This window comes from Phoca vitulina, unplaced genomic scaffold (genome assembly GCF_004348235.1).
Source record: "Phoca vitulina isolate PV1807 unplaced genomic scaffold, GSC_HSeal_1.0 scaffold7, whole genome shotgun sequence".
Lineage (NCBI taxonomy): Eukaryota > Metazoa > Chordata > Mammalia > Carnivora > Phocidae > Phoca > Phoca vitulina.
The window spans coordinates 5,787,128-5,811,687 of record NW_022589710.1 but is presented as its reverse complement, the minus strand read 5'-3'; the positions used below and the strand labels follow the sequence as shown (position 1 = coordinate 5,811,687).

At 39.0% G+C, this 24,560-nt stretch overlaps 1 long non-coding RNA gene across 1 annotated transcript; it reads right to left on the bottom strand.

Annotated features, from left to right (window-relative positions):
- Nucleotides 1-4,027: 4,027 nt before the first annotated feature.
- On the bottom strand, nucleotides 4,028-24,385 carry LOC116632867. Its single transcript, XR_004299515.1, has 4 exons — nucleotides 22,485-24,385; nucleotides 21,947-22,019; nucleotides 14,303-14,444; nucleotides 4,028-4,401 (listed from the first exon to the last, which is right to left on the bottom strand). It is a non-coding gene; the product is annotated as an uncharacterized LOC116632867 (long non-coding RNA).
- Nucleotides 24,386-24,560: the final 175 nt, after the last annotated feature.

The following is a 24,560-nucleotide window of genomic DNA, read 5'->3' as shown; positions in this document are numbered from 1 at the left end:
GACACAAAATGATAAAAGCAAGGAAAATGCTCATTTGATGATATAATCTCTTTCACATATATGAGCTTTAAGTAGACATGAAGTAGGAGAAATGTTCTACAAAAATTACCCAGAGAATTCCTATAGAACAAAACCTATCAAAGTGTGTAGAAAGCCTTCTGAGATTCCAATCCCTATTGATAAACCCTTTCTAATATGAGATATTTTGCTCTACAAAATTATGTGCAAATAAATTTTGTAAGCAAAAGTTCCTTACCATTGTTAATGAAAACTTAGAGGAAGAATCATAAAACTTAGTTTTGTTGGTGGAAGTGTTAGACAGTTGGTAAAGCAGAGATAATGCTATATATTCAGCAAACCCATTTATTTTTTTAAATATAATAAATTGAAATATAATAAATTGTTGACTGTAATTTTATTACAAAAGATTGAATTTTCATTATGTATTTTTTTATTATGTTATGTTAATTACCATACATTACATCATTAGTTTTTGATGTAGTGTTCCATGATTCATTGTTTGCGTATAACACCCAGTGCTCCATTCAATATGTGCCCTCCTTAATACCCATCACCAGGCTAACCCATCCCCCACCACCTCCCCTCTAGAACCCTCAGTTTGTTTTTCAGAGACCATCGTTTCTCATGAGTCATCTCCCCCTCCAATTTCCCCCCCATCATTCTTCCCCTCCTGCTATCTTCTTTTTTTTTTTAACATATAATGAATTATTTGTTTCAGAGGTAAACCCATTTATTTTTCTTCCTTAACACATAACTAAATTACATTCCCAAACCTCCTGTGCGATTAGGTTGGGCCATGTGACTGACTTTGGGCCAGTGGGTAGTATTATCTTTCAGAATCCTCAACAAGCTTTCTTCCCTCCATATCTAGTACAGAGTATCCAGGACTCCAGGGCTCTATAAGATGGCAGAGTGAGTCCCTGAGTGACATAATGGAATATTCTCTATCTGACCCATACTGGAATGTGACGTAGAGGAGTAAAAATTCTTTATAGTGTTAAGCCTCTGAAACTTGGGAAAGGCCAGAAGATTATTCATTCATGAACGTATCTGTTTCTCAAATATTATGAATAAGAATTACAGGGGATAAAAATAAAATTTAGTACTACAGAGGAGGGCAAAAATGGTTATTGTATTGATCTAAATATTAGATTAGGAATAGTTTTTAGGAAGTACAGTTCACCCTTGAACAATACAGATTTGAACTACACAGGTTCACTCATATGTGGATTTTTTTAATAAATACAGTACAGTGCTATAAATGTATTTTCTCTTCCTTATGATTTTCTTTCTTTTTTTTAAAAGATTTTATTTATTTATTTGACAGAGAGAGACATAGCGAGAGAGGAAACACAAGCAGGGGGAGTGGGAGAGGGCGAAGCAGGTTTCCCGCCAAGCAGGGAGCCCAATGTGGCCCTCAATCCCAGGACCCCGGGATCATGACCTGAGCTGAAGGCAGACACTTAACGACTGAGCCACCCAGGTGTCCCTCTTCCTTATGATTTTCTTAATAACATTTTCTTTTCTCTAGCTTAGTTTATTACAAGAATAGAGTATATATAATACATATAACATATAAAACATGTATTAATTGACTTTATGTTATCAGTAAGGCATCCACTCAGTCAACAGTAGGGTATTTAGTCAAAGTTTGGAGGAGTCAAAGTTAGACACAGATTTTCGACTGCACTGGGGTTGGTGCCCCTGACCCGGGCATTGTTCAAGTGTCAGTTGTATATGATCTGAAGTATTCTGCAATTGGTCCCTGACAAACTCTTGCTTCCCCAGTTGTATGCTTAATTTATATCATCTTATTATGATATTATAAATATTAGTAATAAATGCTTAAAGCATTAGCTACCATTCATTTCTTGCCATACTCTGAGAATAGTGCTTAGCACTTTATATGAACTATCTTATTTAATTTCAAAGTTACCCTATGAGAGAGTTTTAACAATATACTCATTTTACAGAGGAAACTGATGTCCATGAAAGTTAAGATGATCTCACAGCTAGTAAGTGGTGAATCCAGAATTCAAAGGTCTTTTTGCCTCCATGGCCACCCTATTAATATACAACATTGCATTAAGTGTAATATTTGGTTTCAAACAATTACTGTTTGAGCAATGATAATTTACTTCAACTACTTTCCTACCCACAAACAGAATCATATAGTTGTTCGTTCATTTTGCACATCACAAAAAAGGCCAATAGGAAGAGTTGATCTTAGCAAATATATTATCATCTTGGATCTGCCCCTCATAGTGAAAACCTTACACCCTGATTTTATCAACATGCCAAAAATCCATCTATCTATTAAGGGTAGATACACGGTAATCACTAATGTTTTGACCCAAAAATCAAATTATTCAGTTATGATGAATAATTTAAATGAAAAAAAAAAAAACTTCATTGAAGGCCCGGAATATAGTTAATTACTCACCTAAAAATAACTACCATTATAAATGATATATATAAGGGGCGCCTGGGTGGCTCACTCAGTTAAGAATCTGACTGTTGATCTCAGCTCAGGTCTTGATCTCAGGGTCCTGAGTTCAAGCCCTGTATTGGGCTCAACACTGGGCATGGAACCTACTTAAAATATATATATATATTATTATTTATATTATTTATAATATATTTATATTATTTATAATATATAATATATTTATATTATTATATAAATATAATAAATGATACATATGAAATTCATGTGATTAGTATGTATCCTTGGAGCAGAGATACTTTGGAAGCCAAATAATCAGAATATTACTTGAAAAATATGGATTCAGAATGAAGATATTTTTGTGAATAGAATGTTTAATAGCATCAACTATAAATAGCTTGATAATCATTCACAATATGAATAACTTTGTCTTTGGGACTGAGGTTCAATGGAATTAAGTCCCACTGCCTCATCTCTGCACCATATTTGGATAGGCTTTGCCCATATTGCTTTCGACTTTCCTATTATCTGCTTTCATGGCTAAAATTCTTTCTGTGGATATGTCAATACCTTAAACTAGTTTATGTCAAACCCTGCTGCACAGGAATTTATCTGTTCTTTTAAGAGAACTTTGCACATCCTTGTACTGATCTATTTTGATTGATCTTGAAATTCAACAATCCAAAGGCAACCTCATCTTGCGTCCTTTATTTCAGATCTTTTGCCAATACCTCTCTCATAATAGTCTATAGGAATAATTAAAAAAAAGACAAGAATTGAAAAAGTTAATCCCAGGATAAGATAATGCTCACTGAAAAATCCTGCCTATTTATGAGAAATTAGTGAAGATAAATAATAGCAGTTGTTCTCTTTTTCTTTCACATAGTGTAGAAGCAGTGTATCCACAGGATTCAGTTAATTTTTTTTTTTTTTTAACACACATCTTGATTGCTGGGGTAAAGCTCTCCAAACTCCTCCTACAAGAGGCACCATGTTTCTCTTTATAATGGTACCAAACCCCATGGTAAGCTAGAACTGTTGCTCTGAAAGGAAACATGGCTCAGAATTCATCAAAGTTGCCATACAGTGTCAGCGAAAGATGGGGCTATGCCAGTTGCACCCCATCAGTGAAAAACTAAACTTGTTCAATCTTTATGCTGCAACCATGCCATGCACTTCAAGAGCAAAGTCTACTGCTACGGTCCTGGTGTTCCTTTTTCCAAGTAGGCGAATGCCAAGGGAGCACTTTCCCACAGACAAGTATGTGGGAGATAATAAATGCAATAACAAGGTTTATTAAACCACCAGGGTGCTTCAAGACTGGAATGATTCAGTCAGACAGAAACAAACAATTTTTATTCCTTTACTGTTGTTTCTCTTTTATCTGTGAGCCAGGGGGTAGGAAGAGGACCAAGAATTCAAACATGGTGGGGGGGGGGGGGTGGCGCCTGGGTGGCTCAGTTGGTTAAGCGACTGCCTTCCTCTCAGGTCATGATGTCAGGGTCCTGGGATCGAGCCCTACATCGGGCTCCCTGCTTCTCCCTCTCCCACTCCCCCCGTTGTGCTCTCTCCCTCTCTCTCTGTCAAATAAATAAATAAAATCTTTAAAAAAAAAAAAGAATTCAGACATGGGAAAGATCTGGATGAATTTAGGAACTATTCTAGTAGTTTAGAGTCTGGAGAATACTGTAGAGAGAAGTATTCCAAAAACAAAAACCAGGAAGAATGCTGAAGCAGCTTTCTCTGGAGACACAGCATGCATAGTTATGGAGTTCCCAGACACGTTTCTGCCTGGATCCAGCTACTTTTCTTTGAGTTGGAGAACATACTTGGAAACCTCTGACTGACAACAGCTTACTGATGAGTAGATATCCTTTGATGTGAAGTGAATGATCATGCCATCAACCTTCATTGTACTGGCCAATGAGAAACCTCTGAAAATAACAACATGAAAAGGACAAGAAAATAAATGATCAATACAGAAAAGGCAAAACTTCTTAATAATAAGAGATAAATAGACAAAGATAAAAATTAAGTTACAAAAGCAAAAAAATTTTTAAACTATATTAATACCATATTTGTAATTCTTTAAATTCTTGTACTATTATAGCATGTTGTTACATTCACCAAATTTTATTTTTATTAGTAGAACTAATTTAAGTGATAATAAAATGAGGGAAATTCCATTGAAGTAAGCATTGTCTATGGTGTCACTGTAAAAGTTTGGTAAGATCTGAATACACAAACTATTTCAGTAAAGCAAAAAAGAAAACACATGAAAAATTGTTGTGCATAATTGCGCATACACAAAGTTACCCTCCCCAAAAATTATGAATAAAAAATTTTAAAGAATTTAAAAGAAAAAAGGTCAAGAGTATTTTTTAAAATATGAGGGATCCTAAAATTCTAATTATCTTACTCTATCTTTAGCAACTATAAAAAATAAGACACAGCACACCAAACTCACCAACTATCATATGGTTTCACTTTGTTCTTAACAGTTTACTGTAGTCAACAACAAGCTAAACCATATTAGTGGAGAGAAATCAAAAGAAACATAAAACTCTAAAAGAAAAAATATATATTCCAAAGAAAAAAATAAAAAAGTATCTAATAAAACGTCCCAAATAAGAGCTAATTACTGTCTGGCAGAACTAATAAATGAAAAAAAATCAAAGCTGAATGAAAGCTTTATTGCATCTCCATCACTACTGGATAACAGCTTGAGGTACTTGTACAAAAGCTGTTTTTTTTTGGAACAATGACTTTAGGTTTGTGTTTCTTTTTCCAAACACTATAGCTTAATAGTATATGCACAATAAATAAATAATGGACCATAAAGCTTTTCCTAAAACTTTTTTTAAAGATTTCATCTATTTATTTGACAGAGAGAGAGAGAGAGAGAGAGAGAGAGAGCACAACGCAGCAGCAGAGGAGAGGGAGAAGCAGACTCCCCGCTGAGCCAGGAGTCCGATGCCAGGCTGGATCCCAGGACCCTGGGATCATGACCTGAGCCGAAGGCTGATGCCTAACCGACTGAGCCACCCAGGCACCCCTTTTCCTAAAACTCTTAATGATAATTTTCAAGAAAGAATCTCAAACTCAATTATAATGGTGGAGGAAGCTTCCATTTTTGAGAATAACGTATTAGTCATATGTAGCTATATCCCAAGAGGCAGGATTTGACTTTCAAGTCCTAAAAAGTAATTATCAAGAGGCTCTATGTAACTGCAAATTTGATCCAGGTTTCCTTTTCTAAAAATGCGATATCAAAAAGAATAAAGGACTACCCATACTTACAATATTTTCTTTAAATATATGGGAAATATGATGTCCATGTATAGTTCATTATTTGAGTGGGGCATTTGGTTTGTCTTGTCTACAACAATTAAATGGGGCAATACACAAAAATGAAGGCCCATTCAAACTTTTTTACATTTTCAATCAGACAAAGAAGATGCTCAGGGGCGCCTGGGTGGCTTCGGTTGGTTAAGCAACTGTCATGATCCCAGAGTCCCAGGAGGGATCCAGTCAGCATCCAGCTCCCAGCTCAGTGGGGATCTGCTTCTCCCTCTGACCCTCTCCCTTCTCATTCTCTCTCTCACTCTCTCTCTCTCAAATAAATAAATAAAATCTTAAAAAAAAAAAGAAGATGGTCAGATCTGGAGAATTACCTGTCCTGTTTCACAGGTAGCACCTGTGTTGCTGCTACACATCTGTGGAAGCACAATATCAGCGAACTGTTAATCAAGGATCACTTCCCTTCAAAGTGACTGATGATCCACTGTTAAAACAGCTTATAAAAATAACTTCTCCTTCGAAAAGGTGCTTCAGGGTTTTCAGACACATCTCACCATTCCTGCTAGCTTAATGCATGTTTGAAAGTTAATTTCTCATTAATATTTAAAGTAGAAATGGCTTCAGAACAAATTTTAAATGATCCATTACATTTTAGAAATAAAATATTATTGGCATTATTTTCATCTCGATTACAAGGAATAATAATGTCCAAGATTGGCTTTTAAAACTGTTAATGAGCCCTGGCAATGTGAAAAAGATATGGATTAGGTAGATGTAATGAGATATGATTAAAGGGTGCAGGCACTGAAGGGTGTTGGGAGAAATTCTTTTCTGAAAGAGTATAATTAGTGTCTGATAAAAGTACTTAGTAGATAAGATTTTTGAAGAAGAAAGGTTAAGATAAACACATACTTTATGACAAACCTGCTTAATTTTTCCCCTTTGGTTCTCTTACATACTCAATATTATGTTGAAGTTTCATACATAAATAATGTTTGTCAAATACTTCATGCAATTCTACCAGACAATTAGAGTGTTTTAATTGCCAGACACGGAGAACACAAAATGTGTTGAAACATCTTATTCCATTTTCAGTGTACATTTCTTTGTTGATTTATGTAATGTAGCTAATAATATGCAACCTACCCTAGTTTTAAACAAACAAATGAACTTCTAAAAAGCAAGCTTTCCATAAGTTGCTAAGCAACTCCAAAGGCACATTTTATCAATTTAATAAATAACATTTAGATGACAAATCCTTAAGGAAGATTTCTAACTCCATTTTATAAAAAGTAGAAAATCCAAGCAGGTACCCTTCTGATTTTCCTGTTTCTAAGGCCTCAGGGCTAGACAGAGCCACTGCTATTTTCAGAGGTACACTGGACTCACTAAACAAATAAAACATTTTGCCAATTGAAGTTGTTATATAATAGAAGTTAGGTTCTGGGACTCATTGTGTAGCTCTCAGAGTTAGAGCTCATGCTTCATTCCCATACCTGACGGTTTCTCAACCTCAGCCCTATTGACATTTTGGACTAGATAATGTGTTGCTGTGGAGGGCTCTCCCATGCATTGTAACATGTTTAGCAATATCTATCCCTGGCTTCTACTTGCTAGAAGCCAGTAGTGGCCTCCTAGTTGTTAAAACTAAAAATGTCTCCAGACATTGCCAAATGTTCCTGAGGTGGGGGCAGGGAGGGTGGAAGGGTGTCAAAATCACACCCAGTTGAGACAGTTAAGAACCACTACAGTTGAATAATGAGTAAAGATGCTCTGAGAAAGGTATCTTGAGCTTAACTGGTGATGAAGATATCGTGATATTAGTTTCCATCAGTCAACACCTAATATCTCCTAGTACCACCAACAATGAAGAAATAAAGGAGTAGTACTGGATTTCAGGGGTACTCTTGCTCCGTTCAAGGCTCTTGCTCCATTCAAGGCTCATTATTGATCTTATCATTTCAATGTAATTCCCACTGTATAAAAACTGGGGAGAAAGGGCCTTGTCATAGCTCTGTGTCTGTAGTAGCATCCCATTCCAGAACTGCACCAGAATCTGTTTTCCTACTTTCTACCTCAATTTTCACTATACTCAGTTGCTAACTAGAATCATTCTAAATATAAATCTCAATTTTAATAAAGTCATCCTCTGCGCATAGGGTCACAATAGGTCTCTATCACTTCTGTTATCAAATACAAACTCCTCTACGTGGTCTTTAAGGTTTCCTACAAATTACCACCGAACTGCATCTCACCAAACACCTTTCTCATTCTCTATTTATATCACCTTTACCCCCTCAAACACAAACATCTTGCATATGCTCATCTTCCTATGTGGCACATAAAGGACAAACTCATTTCCTCCATGAAAGTTTTCCTAATTAATCCTTCCTTTATTTCTTATCAATATCATATTTCTGTTAGAAGAATGGCGTGACTGCAAGTTAATACGTGAGCAATTGTTTACTGAATGTTTTCAGTATGCCAGACACTGAATATTGCTTAGTAGTTATTTCTATCAATTTATGTTCACATTATTTATGCTCAACTAGACTGTAAGTTCCCAGAGGATAAGAACAGGTCTTATTTGTATCCCTCTGATGCCTCTTAATAATGATGCTAATAAATACGCTTTAAATTTGATTAGCAATTGTAACCTTTCAAATTCCGTTCATGGTTACTAACACTCATTAGATATTTTCACTATTTTATAGTCAATGAAAGTGGGACATTAAATACTCTAGGGGCTAACCTATGGGTTACACAACCGGTGCTTAGTAGAACATTCATTTAATATATGCTGACTGACCGAATTCAGTCTCACAACTTCACAACTATAAAATTTCTCTCCTGTTTCTAAAGTTCTTAGGGCATTTAAAAACAAATGTTTTTGTAAAGAACAAGAACAGCTGAATGATACAGAAGACACAACGCAGAAGTCAATTAAGGTTTCCAAAGGTTAAATTATGACACAGCAGGAAAGCAAAAGAGAAATTAGTTACTGCCTCAAATTGGGTACAAGAGATTAACTTCGTAAGATCTTGACCTCTCATCATAGAAAGTAAAAGAAAGCAAAATGGAAAGGAAAAACCACAGAAGGGCTGATATACCCCCAAATTCTAAAAATCACAGCATTTTACTTCATACACACGAGTAAGTCCGAGAAAACATTTTCAACAACTCTAAGAGATTTCCTTTCACTGGTTTGGGGAAGTCCCTTAAAAAAAAAAAATCAAAATGCCTGTAAAATTCATTTATCTATCAACCTCTCAACACTCTTCAACAAAACCCAAGTCAGAGGTCAGCTGATTTCTGAGGCTATTCACTAACCCTAACCACCTGTGCCCAAAGCAGCAGCATATTCAGTAATTCTTTCTACATTTATTGCATGCCTACTAAGTACAGATACTAGTGTAGGCCCTGGGGTAAAACAAAGATGCCTGAGTCTTAGTTGCTGATGTGAATTCCTCCAGGGAATTCAGAAAGGGGCAGGTGCTCTGAAAAGACAAAAAAACGGTTATCTTCAATGGGCCTTTTCTCTCAACCTCTGGCCCTCCTCCACTCCACTCCCCACGGGGTGGCGGGGGGAGCGACGAAATTAAAGGAAATTCAGAATAAAGAGAAATGACGGGAAAACGCGTGAACGCCCCAGCAGCTACAGAAAGGCATTCAAAAAGGCTCTCCATATATCCCTCAGCCACGTGATTCGGCGGAAGTGCGGGGGTAGGAGCCGGTCAGGGCCCCACAGGAAGACCGGAAGTGCAAGATCTGGAGTGCGCGGGAGAAATTGCCCTGAGCAGGGTTTGACTCTAGAACCGAGGTCGTTCGAAGCCTCTCAGGTTTTCTCTGACCACAAGGTCCCATCACATCATAGCAGGCTTTCTGCAAAATGGGGATTTTTGAGCTTTCCCGAAGAGGTTCCTAAATGTGGCTGTAAGCTTGACGTGAGTTGTGCAGGGAAGGGGCCGCGCTCCTCTGGCAGCTTTTTTCTAGGCGACTCTGCACCCCCCACACCCGAACGGGGAGGGGAACGGGCGCTCGGCCTCGAGTCACGCGAGCGGCGTGCTGACCTGCCCGGCGCTTGCCGAGCGGCGCCCCCTTCCTGAGAGAGGAAGACTGAAGTGGGAGGCGGGACGGGGTCCTGGCGGACGGAATGTTAGAAAGCAGGCACTCTGGGGCACCGCGGTTCCGATGGGGGCACTGAAAATGTGTGGGAGGAAGGGGCTCGTGTTAGGGTTGGGGCGGGGATGGGGGGGGGGGGGGGGCGGGGGGGGGGGGGCTTCGTTCTCGCCGCCCTCCTTCGCGGAGGCCCCGGCCGGGTTCGGCTGGGCTGCTAGTGCAGCGGGCAGAGGCGCTCTGGCCTTTGCGCAAGCCGGGGCTGGGGCGGCGTTGTGTGAGCGGCTGAGGGAGCCGGGGGCGGGGGGAGTGGGGAGTGCACCACGGGGCTCTTTTCAAGTTAAATTGTTAAGAATAACGTTGGCTCCGAGACTTTTATCTAGAGGGTAGAAAAGAAGATAGGAACTCGGAGTCTCAGTATGTCTTCCCCGTCCCCGAATTAATTCTGGAGCTCTCAGCGTGGCCTGCCAATGCGGGACCCGGAGGAAAGAGAGCACCTCTTCTTCTCTCTCTCAAGCTCTCGGTCTCCCGCTCCCTCTTTCTCTCCCCGTGGATAGAATCGCCCCCGCCCCTACCTTCACCCCACGCACCTCATTGAACCATCTCAGGAGTCCCTCATATATGCCACAAAACACAAAACCACCACAGCGTTCCACTTCACTTCATCTCAGCATTAGGCGACTTACATCAGAATAGGCTAACCAAGAGTTTCTTGCTGGTCTTAATATAATTAAAATGCACCAGTACTGTTTGTTCCCAAAGGCATGAGAGGGAAAAGCTCGACTCCGCGCTGAAGGTCAATAGATCTCCGTAACTTGGTTTATGAGATCACTTTTAAGCTCTCTTCAATTCAGTTTCACTGAGAATTCAGTCGTGAGAGGAAATAGCTTTTGAGATGAATTTTCATCACATTAAACGTATGACTTCTCACTTTCTGCTGTCTTTGAATGTCCAAAAATGAAATGGAAGCTGTAGGTTAATTTCCAAAAGTCTAGGGACCCAGAGGAACCCTAACTCCCCTTCCCTGCACTGCCTGCCCTCTGGCATCCTGGAAATGGGGAGAAACCCTGGGATCTGTGGCCACAGAACTGAGGACCCTAACAAGTTATAATTGTTGAAAGGGGGAGGAGGGAGGGTGGGAGGAGAGAAATGGAAAGGAGGAAAAAAAATAACATTTGTGTTCATTTACACATTTCCTGTGCGGAACAAAAAAGTCCCACCATCAGCAAAAGAAGTCTCTTCCTCCAAAATAGCAGCCAAAGAAGGAAAATTAGAATATGCATAAATTCCTTCATTTTCATTCGCACAGAGCATGATTTCCGGCAGATTTGTATTTAAACTGCTCGATTAATCCCAATTTCTGAACATTTTACTTAGCATCTTCCCAAAACTCACCTAAAGAATATTACTCTCCTCCCACCGCCCTGTTTTGAAGCCTCCCTCTTTCCTATTCTCCAACTGCCAATGAGAATTTCATTGATAAAACTGTACCTTTATTTTTCCTGTCCACTGTTTTCCAAACTGGATTGATGAATTGGACTACACTTTAATACAAACTGGTTGCTGTCTGTGAGCCGTAACTGCAGATGAGAGCCTAGTGGAAAGGCTATGTTTTTGAAATGTGTACCTAAAAGAGACTAAACATGACAGGACCAATAGACTTTTGCAGGTTCTCTCATGGCATGGAAAACTTTCCTGTTCTACACAGGTCATATTCTTTCACCATTAGCAATAGTTAGGATGCTTGAACTTTTCCTCCCCCAAATCTCCCCCTCTACCTGTTCCCCATTTTTAAGGAGCATGATAGACAATCCTGACCCTCTTCAAAGGAATATTACTCTTCATAAATATTCAAAGTGTGTCAGTCCATTAAGTCCCCCCACAGCCCATTTCTAAAATATTTGCTTTGCCACTTGTGCAACAGAGCTGGCTGTATCGGCCTTGAAAAGTTCTTTGTTGGAAAAAAATATTAGCATCATTTGAAACCATTCCTTTCAAAATATCACTTGACTTGGGCTTACTTCCACTATCTTTGAAACTGTTTATGTCTTTTCTTTAATAGTAGGCTGTTAATGTTTAAAGGATGAAATTACTACATCTTGGTTTATTGAAAACATATATAGATCACAATTCCACTCATCCCTAAATTCCTTATTCTTGCAACAGCCCAAGACAGAAAGAAACCTATATTTGCTTCTTAATACAGTCTAAGCAGAATGTAGTGGTTCTGGCTTTCCTTCATTGTTTACAGATCATAAACCCCAATTACTGGTGGTAAAAAGTTACAAATGCTAATATTTGTTTAGTTCTTAGTTTCTATAAAAAATGAACATACATATTTGAACTATATGCAACATGGCATATATAATGTATATATATGTGTATATAAATGCATAAACATTTGAATATCTGGTTTATGTTGGTTAAAGATTTTTCAAGATATTGGTATATAGAAGCCTATTAATTTTGTTAAATAAGTGCATAAACTGAGTGCACGCAAATGTCTGCATGACTTTTACTACTTTGTGAAATAACTGCTTTTGTTGTATCTTTACTTTCTGTCCAATATTCCCATTATAAAAGTATTAATTTAGTGTCTTTTAGTTAGGCATGTCTCCAGTGACTCAGAGGTTCTCAGTTATATACAATTAAAGCCAAAGTGTTTGAAAATAAATTCTTAAAAGCCATACTTTGGGGGTGTATGTAACAAGATTGAGGGCACTTTTACTGGAAATATTGATTTCTTTTAATTTTCTTCCTGAAACAAATGACACTTGTCTCTGAATCAAAGGAAAAATTCAAATAAAAATCACAATAACAGAATATTTTCCTTAAAATATGATTTTAATTAGAACTGGATTTTATATGGAAAGCTCCAGTTTGATTTCAAGTTGCAGAGCTGTACTTCCAGAAGAGCTGAAGTGAACTTAGTAGTTATTAGTTATTATTAGTGCACGGAGAAAGCCTGGGGAACCACTGAAGAGCAAAGCGATATACAGTTTCAGCCAAAGTCACCTTACTCCCGTTGCGGAATGAGCATCACCTCAGTGAACTTATCCCTAGAAATGAAAGTTCCTCAGTCTTGGTCGATCTTTAGTGAAATAATATTCTCATGAACAGGAATATTTTCATATTTTTTAAAATGAAAAAAAAACTAGACAGAAACGAAAAAAAGATTGTTCAGCCTCCCTGCTGTGAAAGGTGCAGAGATAGAAGCCCGGTACTACCAGCAGGGAAGCCGGCCCTTCCTTTCTTTCCCCTCCCTTGCTTCCTTCAACTACTGTTGGGTTTAGTTATGGACTGTGTGCATATGTGAAGTTGAAGACAATATCTAAAGAAAAAAGTTTTCTAGAAGACAAAACTGGCTAGTGATAGTTATGCTTTTCTTTTGTAATTTGTTTTTTAACAAGGCATACAGATCTTATTTTCTCATAAATTTTCAGGGCTACGTTGATTTGCAGGAAGACACAACAAAGCCTAAAGATTTAACAGTCACCCTTCCGTGCTCCCAGTCTGTTCTTCTAGAACTAAAGTCTGTTTCCATTTGGCCTTAGCTGCTGGGCTGCTGAGGAATTTCTATCTCAGTCCTGCTTTCCTCTCCTGTAACTGCCCTTCATCTCCTAACCAGCTTTCTTTCCCCTTCACAAATGAAGGCAATTATCAAACAACCTGCTTTAACCCCAACATCTGCTGGACAAACAGAGTCTCATTCCCTCCCCACCTGATTTTTATTTTCTTTCATTTCCTTTTTCTTGGGGTGGGAGGAGGGACAGAGGCTTAGGAGATGGGGAGAACATTCGGCTGAGAGGAGTTAGATCCCTGCAGGTACAAACTCACTGGTAGATTTCTTTAGAACCTAGACTCAGGAACTGGTGGCTGTTCTTGCACGTAGGACAGTAAACCTTGGCAGGTTTACAACTGACAAAAGCACCTCTACCTCCTCCTAAGGAGACAGGCTTAGCTTTACTGGCTGGATCACCACTAGTTATTAACATCTTCAACCTGAGTTCTTCCTTTCACTTCTACTTCCCTCATTTTATTGTCCCCTTTCTGTCTTTTTATCCGGAAAGGAATCAAAAGAGTTGGTGATCAGGGAACCTAGTTCCTGATTTTTGTGTCTTGCCCTTTGGGATGAGTTCCTCAGGGCCAGTGTTCTCTTTAGACTCAAAGGAACCTTAGTTACTTCGTCCTTCTGAAACTCCTCAGCTTTGTGAACATGATTCCCAAATATGACAACTTGCCCATTCACCAGCCAGAAGGCACCAGGTCTTTCTACCCAAGAATCCCTTCACATGTCTGCCTCTGTTTACAGTCTCCATCCCAGACTGATTTACTTGGGAATCGTGTCCAAGGGGGACATGCCTATAGCAATGAAGAGGAATGGGTACAAAAGCACTTAGTGCTATTAAAAAGACCTACCATATTAGACCAAGGGAGTCTTTATTAGAACACTTGAGTTGGACTGGAATGGATCATCCATCTAACCAGTGAAACAAATCAGAGGAATGCCCGATTGTAGCCATGAAACACATTTCAGACTGAAATGGAGTCCATCTTCATCCTGTCAACCAGAGAAATTATTTTAAAATTGTTTCTGCTATTATTGTTGGCATTATTATTAACAATTTATTTCTGTCATTATTGCTGCAGTTTTTGTTATTTTATTTTTGTTGTTATTGCAGCTATTATACTATTCAACAGAAGTTTAGAAAGATTAGTCAGATTAATTAGTTTATTGGTAATTTAAAGCTGAAAACTGGTAATTAAGCCAAAAAACTAAAAATGATCAGGGATGATTCATACCAATGTAGGATTTGGGAGGAAGAGAGTCTAAATTTTGGATATAAAATTTGGCAGCTGTGAAATAAACAGGACTTGGGGATCAGAAATATGGTAATTGAAATATTCTTAGTCACTCAACCTCTTCCCCTCCTCCAAATTCAGCTAAGATCATTCTTTGATTTGCTTGATAGAGGAAAAATACTATATTTGCTTTTGTTGACAGAGAACAAAGACCCCTGCTTATTCTTCATGTGATTTGCATTTGCACGTGGATTCCCTTGGTTAGGACATCCAAATATCTAAGCTCACTCCCCTCCAAGTTTGCCTCTCTTTGCTCTTGTTATGCACCTCATTGGAGAGGGTGCATCATATAAGACAGGTATACAATTTCAGCCCTCTCCACAGACAGATTCCATGGAATATAAATTCAATAATGCAATTCTCTCCACAACAAGCTCTCTGCTCTCTTTCAAATATAATTAATGTTTTGATAGTGTAGTTCTTTAACTACATATATACACACAAAAACAGACGCACCCTCTAGCTTTGCTGTTTGTGCATTTAAAACAGAAATGGATGTGGCTCTTTCAGTGACTCCTAAAATTCCTCAACTCAGTCAGCCCACAGAGAAGAAATCTGTTTAGGTAATAACTGCACAGTCTGTTGTGTGCCCAGAAATATTTAAAACAATAAAAAATGCAAGCCCCTAGTTTTTGATCGTCATTTTTTGTCAAATTTCCTAGAAAATAAAGGATATTCTGAATTGATATTCTGATACAGACATTCACTAGATAACAGTCAAAATCAACAAAAACACAGTCCTAAACTACTGGTTGTCTTTTCCAAGTTTTGATGATGGAAACTGAATTTCAATACCTTCCATTTTATCCAATTGGTGCTAAATTAACACAGATGTATCAAAACTAGCAACCATAATAGACAAAACTACAATGACTTTCATAGAAATTGCTTACTCCATCAAACACCTCAGTCATGTTTTAGGTGGATTATTTCATTTAGTTGCAATTGGTTGTATATTAACTATTCATATGTGAAAGATGGTCAGAAAGAAAGATATGTAGAGGACAATATGGCTAGTAGGAGTTAAGTGAGCAAATGCTTCTGAACTCCCATATTCAAATGTACCATATCCCTAACATTTCATTGCTACAAGCTGATTGCAACTATAAGAGGACAAATAACCTTTCAGACTATAGTACATGATATACTTTCAGTCTTTAATAAAGAAAAATACATAACCTGTGATTCTTAATCCAGTGAAAATATAAACTTTAATCTTCCCATATTGTTACTGGTTGAAGAAGCTAGTTATTTAGAACTAATACACTGATTTCCGAGCATCTTGGCCATTTTGCTTGACTCCTGAGTGTGCATGAGGTGCTGGCAGGGGAAGCATTTTACATATTTCTCCACAAAATTTTTAGAGGGGATATGTAAAAGGGATTTCTTTTACATCTTTTGAGGTTTAATTTTCTTACTCTTCCTGTAGTATTTGGTGTTTGGAATTGTGAAAGAAGATAAAAGAATGAACAAGGAAAGGAGAACATGTGGCTGATTCCAAGTAGATCGTTTAACTGGATGGAAAGAAACAAAAATATTTCCCCACTGCAGTTGTGCAAAGAAAGGGAAAAGTGTGTGATCCGTCAAGAGCTCACTTGTGCTTTTTGTTATTGTTTTAGATGGTGGCCCATCAGGGTTCCTTTCCCATTACTTTCCTCCAAAATGTTTTCCTTGAGAGCATAAATGTGGAAACTACTTGTCCCTTCATTCTCTCACAGGCTAATATATAACAGCAAATATTTTAGTTAAATTTTCAACAGAAAAAGTTTTTACAGGTACAGAGATTCAGTCTTAGTACAGAAGCAAATTACCAATCCCAGTTGGTTAGATACACTTACCTTGATATTTGCTTGTGGTGAGCTATAAAATTTTATATATGTGTAAGATTTTTACAATATCGATCAGCAATGACATGTGAGCTATCAAAAAGAAATCCTCTTTGAGACTACATTTGTTCTGATTTCTTCCTCGTTTTCCCTTTCGATTTGTTTTTGAAGCAGTGACATGACTACTTCTCTGACTCTCAAATGAGGTTTCCTTTGGCTCAGATTAATATTTTAAAGAAGATCACATACACGGTTGGAAAATATTGTTATTTTTTTTTAATGGGGAAAATTGGACTCCCGCGTGTCAGATCTGTGGTTTTCCGAAGGGCAATGGAAATGGTACTGACATCACTTTGCACTTTAACAATCGGATTTGGTCAGGGTACAAGTTGTTTGTTTAACCCGACAGCTCGGTGCACTCCGTCGCACGCTTTGCACACTCATTAAAACGATTATTCACGACCTGTCGAGTGTTTTCGGGTTCATTCACAGGAAAGGCTTGGAGCAAGCGAGAGCAATTCAAGTCAACACTGTCCACTACCCCGTGCACGTGAGGACGAGCTGGTGCGTGCGTAAAAAGACGGAGGGAGGGGTGGGTGAGCACGCTTTAGCTATAAATCCTGTTCATCCGATGCTCTGGAATCTCAATCTCGAAAGAATGCCAAGAGTGCTTGGTCTTAAAAGGCTATGTCGCTGTGTTAACTTCAAGGGCTTGGCACAGGATAGAAAAATAAAATAAACCAAATAAACAAACTCAAATCTCTCCCTCCTTTCAACCTTCTGCAAAGCTTGAGGTCCCCGGGCTCGGCCACCTTTTGCCTGCAGCTGCCGGACTGTGAGGCTCCACCTCTCACGTCGCGGAAGCTGAGGATAAGTAGTTTCAGGAAAACTCACCAGGGTGAAGAGATTAATTCCCTTTCCATCTCCCAAGGCCCTTTCGTTCTCAAGAAAGAATTCGGTTACTTTTCCTTTCTATATTTCTCTCAAATACTGGAGGGAGTGGCAGGAGTAGGGGATGCAAGAGATGAAGAATATGACTGTTAACCATAATTGGTAGATGTCTTCCAAATTACTAGGAAAGAAAGACTCATCTTCCAAACTGCAAGCAAAATCCTATAAAACGAGGAGTAAATAGCCCTCGATAAATTAGACCCCTTTTTTTTCTCAATTTCCAAGTCATCTTTCAACATTTTGTGATGATAATAAGCACAAACACGAATGAATCTCAATCTCCCACAATTGCCTGTACCTATAAAAGACACACCCCGTGGTCTTTAGCTGTTGTATTTCTTCAAATGAGCCCTGATATATAACATTCACGTGTGAGCTATTAGTTCAAGAGAAATGCCTATCTTCATACGGTGTAATCGCAGGTATATACTAAATAATAGAACAGATGAGTGTATATATGCATTTAATATATACTGAAGAATTCGGGAATATCCTGTTCAGCATGAGTATCCCCCCCCCAATAACTTAAAGTTAACAATACCATTTCTATATTCAAATCCCGCTCCCCCTTGATTTTTCATCTACATCCTTAGTAAACCCAGCAGCCAGCTTATTGTTATGAGGAAAATCCAGTCATGCCAACGGAAAAAGACAAGGCTCACTCATCGGTTTCACTCTATCATATCTGAGATAATAAAATCATCTGTTTTTCTATTTTATTGAAACATCAATACAATATGTGAAGAGAAGAATGGAAGTTTTCAAGTAGCATGAGGTTTTAATCAGAAACAGGTTTCTAATTGCTAAAAAGCAAGTACGAATAAGTAATTTTGTAAACTCCTTGGGTTGCTATAATTCACTATCAAGTTTACTTAAAATTGATCTGTCAAATGTGTTTCCTGTACAAGCTCTTTCATTAAAACCAACCTGCAATAATAATCAAGAGGCAGATGCTGAAATATGTAAGTAAATAACTGAAAGCCTCTGCATAAATAAACACAAATCAATGCAGTAATAGACAACACTATCGATGTAAGAATGATCGATTTTAGTCTTCCAACCTGCAATCAGAGCTTGCAATGTATAATTAAAAGTAAAATTTTCAACTCTACTACTACTACTACTACTACTACTACTACTACTACTACTACTACTACTGGGAAAATAAATAAACAAGCCCTGCTTGCTGCCAGTTCTACCTGATCCTACTTTAGCCCATCTAGAGTATTTCTGAAGGGGTGGGAGAAGTAGTCCACTTTTTCTAAGAAAGCTTTGTCAAACTCTAAAACATTATTAATTATAAAAATTATAAAAGTATCAAATAATATTATCTCCTTTTCCTTGTTCTGAATTTCCAACCTTTATCATAGCCTCTAATTATTCAGCACATTTTAATAGGAAACACAATAGTGCTTACTATTTTTAAAGATTTTTTTCCCAACTACTATGATACTTTGGGTTTAAAGATTTTTTGGTCCTTTTGTTAAAATGAATAAGAAAAATGTAATTTCTTCAATATACCCTGAAGCTCTCACACCTATGCCTGCATATACAAGCAATCTGAAACAAGAAGGGGAAAAAGCATCTGCGTTATTCCAAAACTGTTTCATACAATGATTGCAAAACAGTGTCTGACTGAAAGAAATAAATATGCCTTGGATTTCTAGAAATCCATATCTAGAATGGTTCAGATTTTGCTTAACATTAAATTTCCTTTTTCAGACTATTTATCCTTGGAGGGCAGAATTAATTTAGATTAGCAAGAACCAGTGTATGATGATTTTGAGTATTTAGGTTCTGAAGAGTAATGAAAATACGGTGTTCGTGTTTTTTTCTTAATCAACAAAGATGCTTATTTACATTCATCCTTGAATTACTGTGGTCCTTCTGGGGCACAGGCCTTTAAAAGAATTTCTTAGTTATGAAATTCAGCTTCTTTGAAAGTGATCTTTCTTACATAATAGCACCTAAACATGGGTTTTGATTATATTATTAGGTGACCAAGCATTCTCTGACTCCTCTCTTTCCCATCCAGGGGCAGCCAGACCCAAATGGAAAATATCATCAGTTATTGTTTAGGGCTAATTTAACAGATAATTTAACTCCAAACAACAATGATCAGGTCATTACATTTCAGAGCAGTGAGAAAATGAAAGAACCGAGAAACAACTCTCCCTAACTCCGCTAGTTTTTGGTGTTTCTGCCCAATCAACGGCATCAACAACGTCTGCCCTACAGACGTGGAGTAAGATACATTTGCACTTTAAACGTGTTCTGATTCAAAGAATGAGACACTAAGGGGAACAGAAGGGGGGGAGGATAAAACTGAAGAAGACAACCCAATTCAGGGAGTGCTAGCCCTGTAGGAAAATTCAACCTAAGGCGAAAATGCATAACCAAACATGTCTGGCAACGGAACACTTTATTTCATTCGGACACGAATCCCCAAATCTCGCAACGTGCAATATGTTTTCCTCCCCCTGCAGCTTTTCCGCAAGGCCAAAGACCAGGGGAGAGGATCATACGGGTTAAGCAACAGACCACCGAAAGGACGTGGGGCGTTTTATCTCCCTTCTCACCCACACAGACACAATTTTGAGAGTTATTTGATATTATTTTAAATGCATTTTCTGATGACAATTTCAAGATTTCTGCCTACCTCAAGTTTTGATAGAAGGCCAGGTGAGGATGGAGTTAAGCACCAAAATTGGGTCTTATGAGGGGGGATGGGGGGCAGTCGGAAGTGGACGAGCTCTCTTTTGCCTGTCCTTTTCTCCCCTTCCTCTTTCCAAGGCTGAACCACCGCCAGACAATCTCCCGCGCCCGCGGGATGCTCTCTGCCCACCCAAATCCCCGGCCACCCTGTCTCCAACACAGGGCCACCCGTAGTATTAAGGTAACTCCTATCCCAAGGCCAGCTCTTTTCCTTTAAGAACCCTTCACCTTGGCCCACAGGCTTGGACAGGAAGGAAAATGGGGTAGAAAGCGAAATAGAACAGGGGAAGGGAGTGGAAAAGAGAAAAGATGTCTATTACAGAGAAAACAGTTTTATCAACTAGCAGATAAGTGCTGAGATCTGAAACCGCACCAGGAACAAAAAGAAACAACTTTCAGGGGGAAAGGGTGGGGTAAAAACAAGAATAAAAAGAAAAAAGGTGGGGAAGCGCGCCAGCCAAGGAAGGCTGTGGAGTCAATTTTCCTGGCATCAGCCAGTGTGCGCTACCAAACGCAAAGCTCTCCTTGTCCTGGGCAAGAGCGCCCTCACCTTGTTGCTCCCTGCTCAGCGACGGGCTTCGCGTCCGCCGGAATCTCGGCCGCCACTTCCCGAAGCGCCTCTCCTACCCCGCTACCCGCCGCCAGCGCCGCCCCGACTCAGCAGCCTAAATCACTTTTCTACTTGATTCCAAAGGCCGAGAAAACAACGCCGCTGGGTCCCTGCCGCGCCACCGTGCCCTTCTCCAGCTTCACCCGGGAGTCCCTGAGGCGCCGGGAAGGCTAACAGGAAATCGCGGCGAGGGCCCCAAATTCGCTTCGGGTGAAGCTAACGTGCGTCTGGCGCGCTTCAGGCACTCTCGGGACAGCCAGGCTCTCGAGCTTACACCGCCGTCTCCTAAGTGTGCATTAAGAATCAATTATTTGCCTGAGATTCCCAAAGCAGGGGAACTGGGATATTCCCATCAGGGACAAAGTCAAGCCCAGAACGGTGCGCTTTTTCCGAGTCCTCCGAACGGGCGGAGGAGTAGCCTCCCACCGCGGTCCAGCCGCACTGTACCTGGAGCAGTTCCGCTAAATCCCGCGGGGACCCTCGCCTGACCTAGGCCAAGGAGCTGGGGGCGGAGGGCCAGATCTGGCAGAGGTTGGCAAAGTTAGTGTGAAAATAGGGGGAGGAGGGGCGTACTACAAAAAAAAAAAAAAAAAAAAAAAAAAAGTGGCGGGGGTAGAGAAGAAGAAAAGAAAAAAGAACTTTAGAATTAGACAAGTCCTTGGCTCTGGAGCAAAGAGCTTTGTCTCAAATAGGGAGAACAAATGCGTGAGAGTTTGAACGTTAAGAAAGGTCCGTTAGGGTATTCTGGAAGCTGCGGCAAGACTCAGAAATCTTATTTCCACGAATTGAATTACTCTGCACTTTGGGACCTATTTCAGTCTCCCACTATCCCCTCCTACGCATAAATTCGACTCGTTTGCTCTTCACCCCTCTTTGCCATGTCTTCATCCTCTTTACTTAGGGATCTACGGTGACTTTCTGCCGACGTGGAAAAATCATGCATTCTTTCAGCTACTTCTGTTGATAGCGCGCCCGCTAAGGAAATTTTTCAAAAAAATAGAGGAGCACTTTAGCCCCGGACCTCAAAGTCGCGGTTTAAGCCTTAGTCAAAAGCAATCTGGCATAGCTCTCCTCCCTCCGAAAAGCACTTGCACTTACCAATCTTGGGGTAAGAGCGTCCCAGTCCTTAAAGCTTTTTCTTCGGCATCCTTCGGCCAACACCAGGCGGAGTCTTGGGTGAAGGGAAAAAACAAATAGAAATCGGAAGGGAGAAAAGAGACTCAAACACAACATTACATCATATATTCCCCGCAGCCACTTTGGCCTACGTCCTCAGGACATGGTCCAGTCGAACTGACCGCTAGAATGGGGAAAAGGTCGATTTGGGGGCCAAAAACTAAGAGGTGGATTATTTTAACTGCTGGTGGTTGGGGGGAGGGGAGGCCCTAGAGGGAGGGTAGGGAAAGGGGAATGATTGGGATGAGAACACGCAAAAGAGAAACACGTAAAAGAAAATCGAGAATGAAAGCCCCTTTGAACTCTTACAGGTAGGTAGTTCTTAGGAAGAATGCAGACGTGTGTACTCGCGAAAGGAAAATCTAGATGACCCCTATTCTTTCCATATCTACAGGATCTGGCCTCAATTGGCTTCAAGTGGGGGGGGGGAGGGAAGAATTTTAATTCAAATTTCACCTACCCCGCTTGTTGGAATGGCTGCGCAGATTTTCACGTTGGAGAGTTCCATCTGTCTGGCAGAAGCTGGAGTGGTGTTGGGGGCAGGTTATCTGGTGAAGTAGGAATGTACAGGAACCCCGCCCTCTAGGCACAGTTATACAACCCCACAACCCGTCTCAGCCAGCTCTAAAACCTCTAATGATCTTCACCTTCACCCTTTGTTAGCCTATTTCTCCAGCAGGCATTTAGTTCCAAACACAACTAGCCACTTTAGATATTTATAAAATTAATTTCTCAGAAGCAAAATTATTTCAACACAAGCAAATTCCTCAACAATGTTGTAGGAAACACTTTGTAAAAACCACATCTAAATCTATTCAATTTATCCACCTATTTGGGTGAAATATCCACCAACCTAAATATAGACAATTATATCAACACTCTACAAGACTCATTTTTTTGGTCTCTCTACACTTGATTTTATGCAAGTCATATAAACCACATGAAATCTTCCATTGCCATAAAGATACTTGTATTGAAACTTGTTAGTTCTGGACTTCATGTTCACAGGACTTCCAATTTTGTAACAAGTTGGAGAAACATATTTGGAAGATTTCTCTTACTGCTCTAGTTTAAATGATTTTCTCAATGTTTTATATATTAATAATCTGTATTAACTTTGTATCAGACACATTCAAGTAAAATACTTTAAACCTGGAGATAAACTGCAGTTTGGGATTTCAAGTTTTAAGTTATGATCATTTTCAGCTCCAAAATCTCAAAAAGAGCAACCTTCATCTCATTAAAAATAATTATAAGTATGAAAGAAGAAAAACTTCAAAAAGTTTTGAAGTGTTTTTCTGGCATAAGCTAATTTTAACTGGCAAAGGTTGGTGACAACAAATATCAACACAACATTATGACCAATTTGTTGCAAAAAAAGTCTATTAGATGCTATCCTAGAACACTGTATGCCTTTGAAAAAGATAACTTGAGAGATGATGGGACAGATTGAGATAAATGAAATGTTCATATTGGGCTTCAGGAGGCCTTCACAAATTTCTCTCTCTGTATATCCTCCTCCCTATCTTGTATGCGTATTCAACAAGCTATTCTTACTTCTAGTCACATCCATTATATATGTAACTTGGAGATGTATCCAAATAGAACTTCCACTCCAGTCCTTAGGTCCTATGAGTTCAAAGAAGTCAATTTTATGCTTGACCTCAAATTATGGAGTTTGCCATTGAAATTCGATTTCTCAATCATGCAAATAAACATTTATCACAAATAAGTATACTTATTTAATATGGCCAGAAAAAAAAAAAAAAAAAAAAAAACCTCATGGGGGAACTCTTTCTTCTCTATGTCCCTTTTACCACAATACAAGAGTTCAACTTTTTAACTTTTGGTAGGCAAAAGACTATTTCTTCTGTGCCAATACATTCTCATTCCACAAATAAAATCCATGGTAAAAGCAAACAATACATCATCACCTTTTTCAGTCTAAACACATGTTTTCTTTGAGCTGTTTTTGTTCACAAATATGTAATGGGGATTTCCCTTGCCTAACCCCATTCACTTGGACTCTATTACTATTTTTAATATCAATCATAAATTTGGCTTCTAAAACAATTTATTTGTGGAATTTTCTTTCATGCTTCATTCTGAAGAACTGTTACATTTCAAGAAAGTTGGACCTCTGGTGAAACTGCTCTCTTACTAAGAAAATAAAATCATGTCCAGTCTACTTAAAGGAGATAATTAAACTAGCTGTCTTGGTCTATTTTAGTCACTTTCCCATTTGTGTATATTTGGTTCCAGCTCTTTTAATTTTCCTGGACTTTATCTTTCTATCTTTCTTAGATAGCATTCTCTGTCCTCTTTCTTTCTTTATTTCTTTTTGGTAGTGGGAGATGCTCTCTCCCCCCCAAAGATCCTCTTTCCCTTTCTTCTCTGTCTCTCTCTTCCTCTCTCTCTCCCTTCCACAACCCACCCATCCTTATATCCCAATATTAACTATTCTGCATTTCTATTTCAATCTATTTGAGTCAGCTTGCTTCTCTCCTAAGCTTTTTCTTTTTTTCTTTTTTTTCTT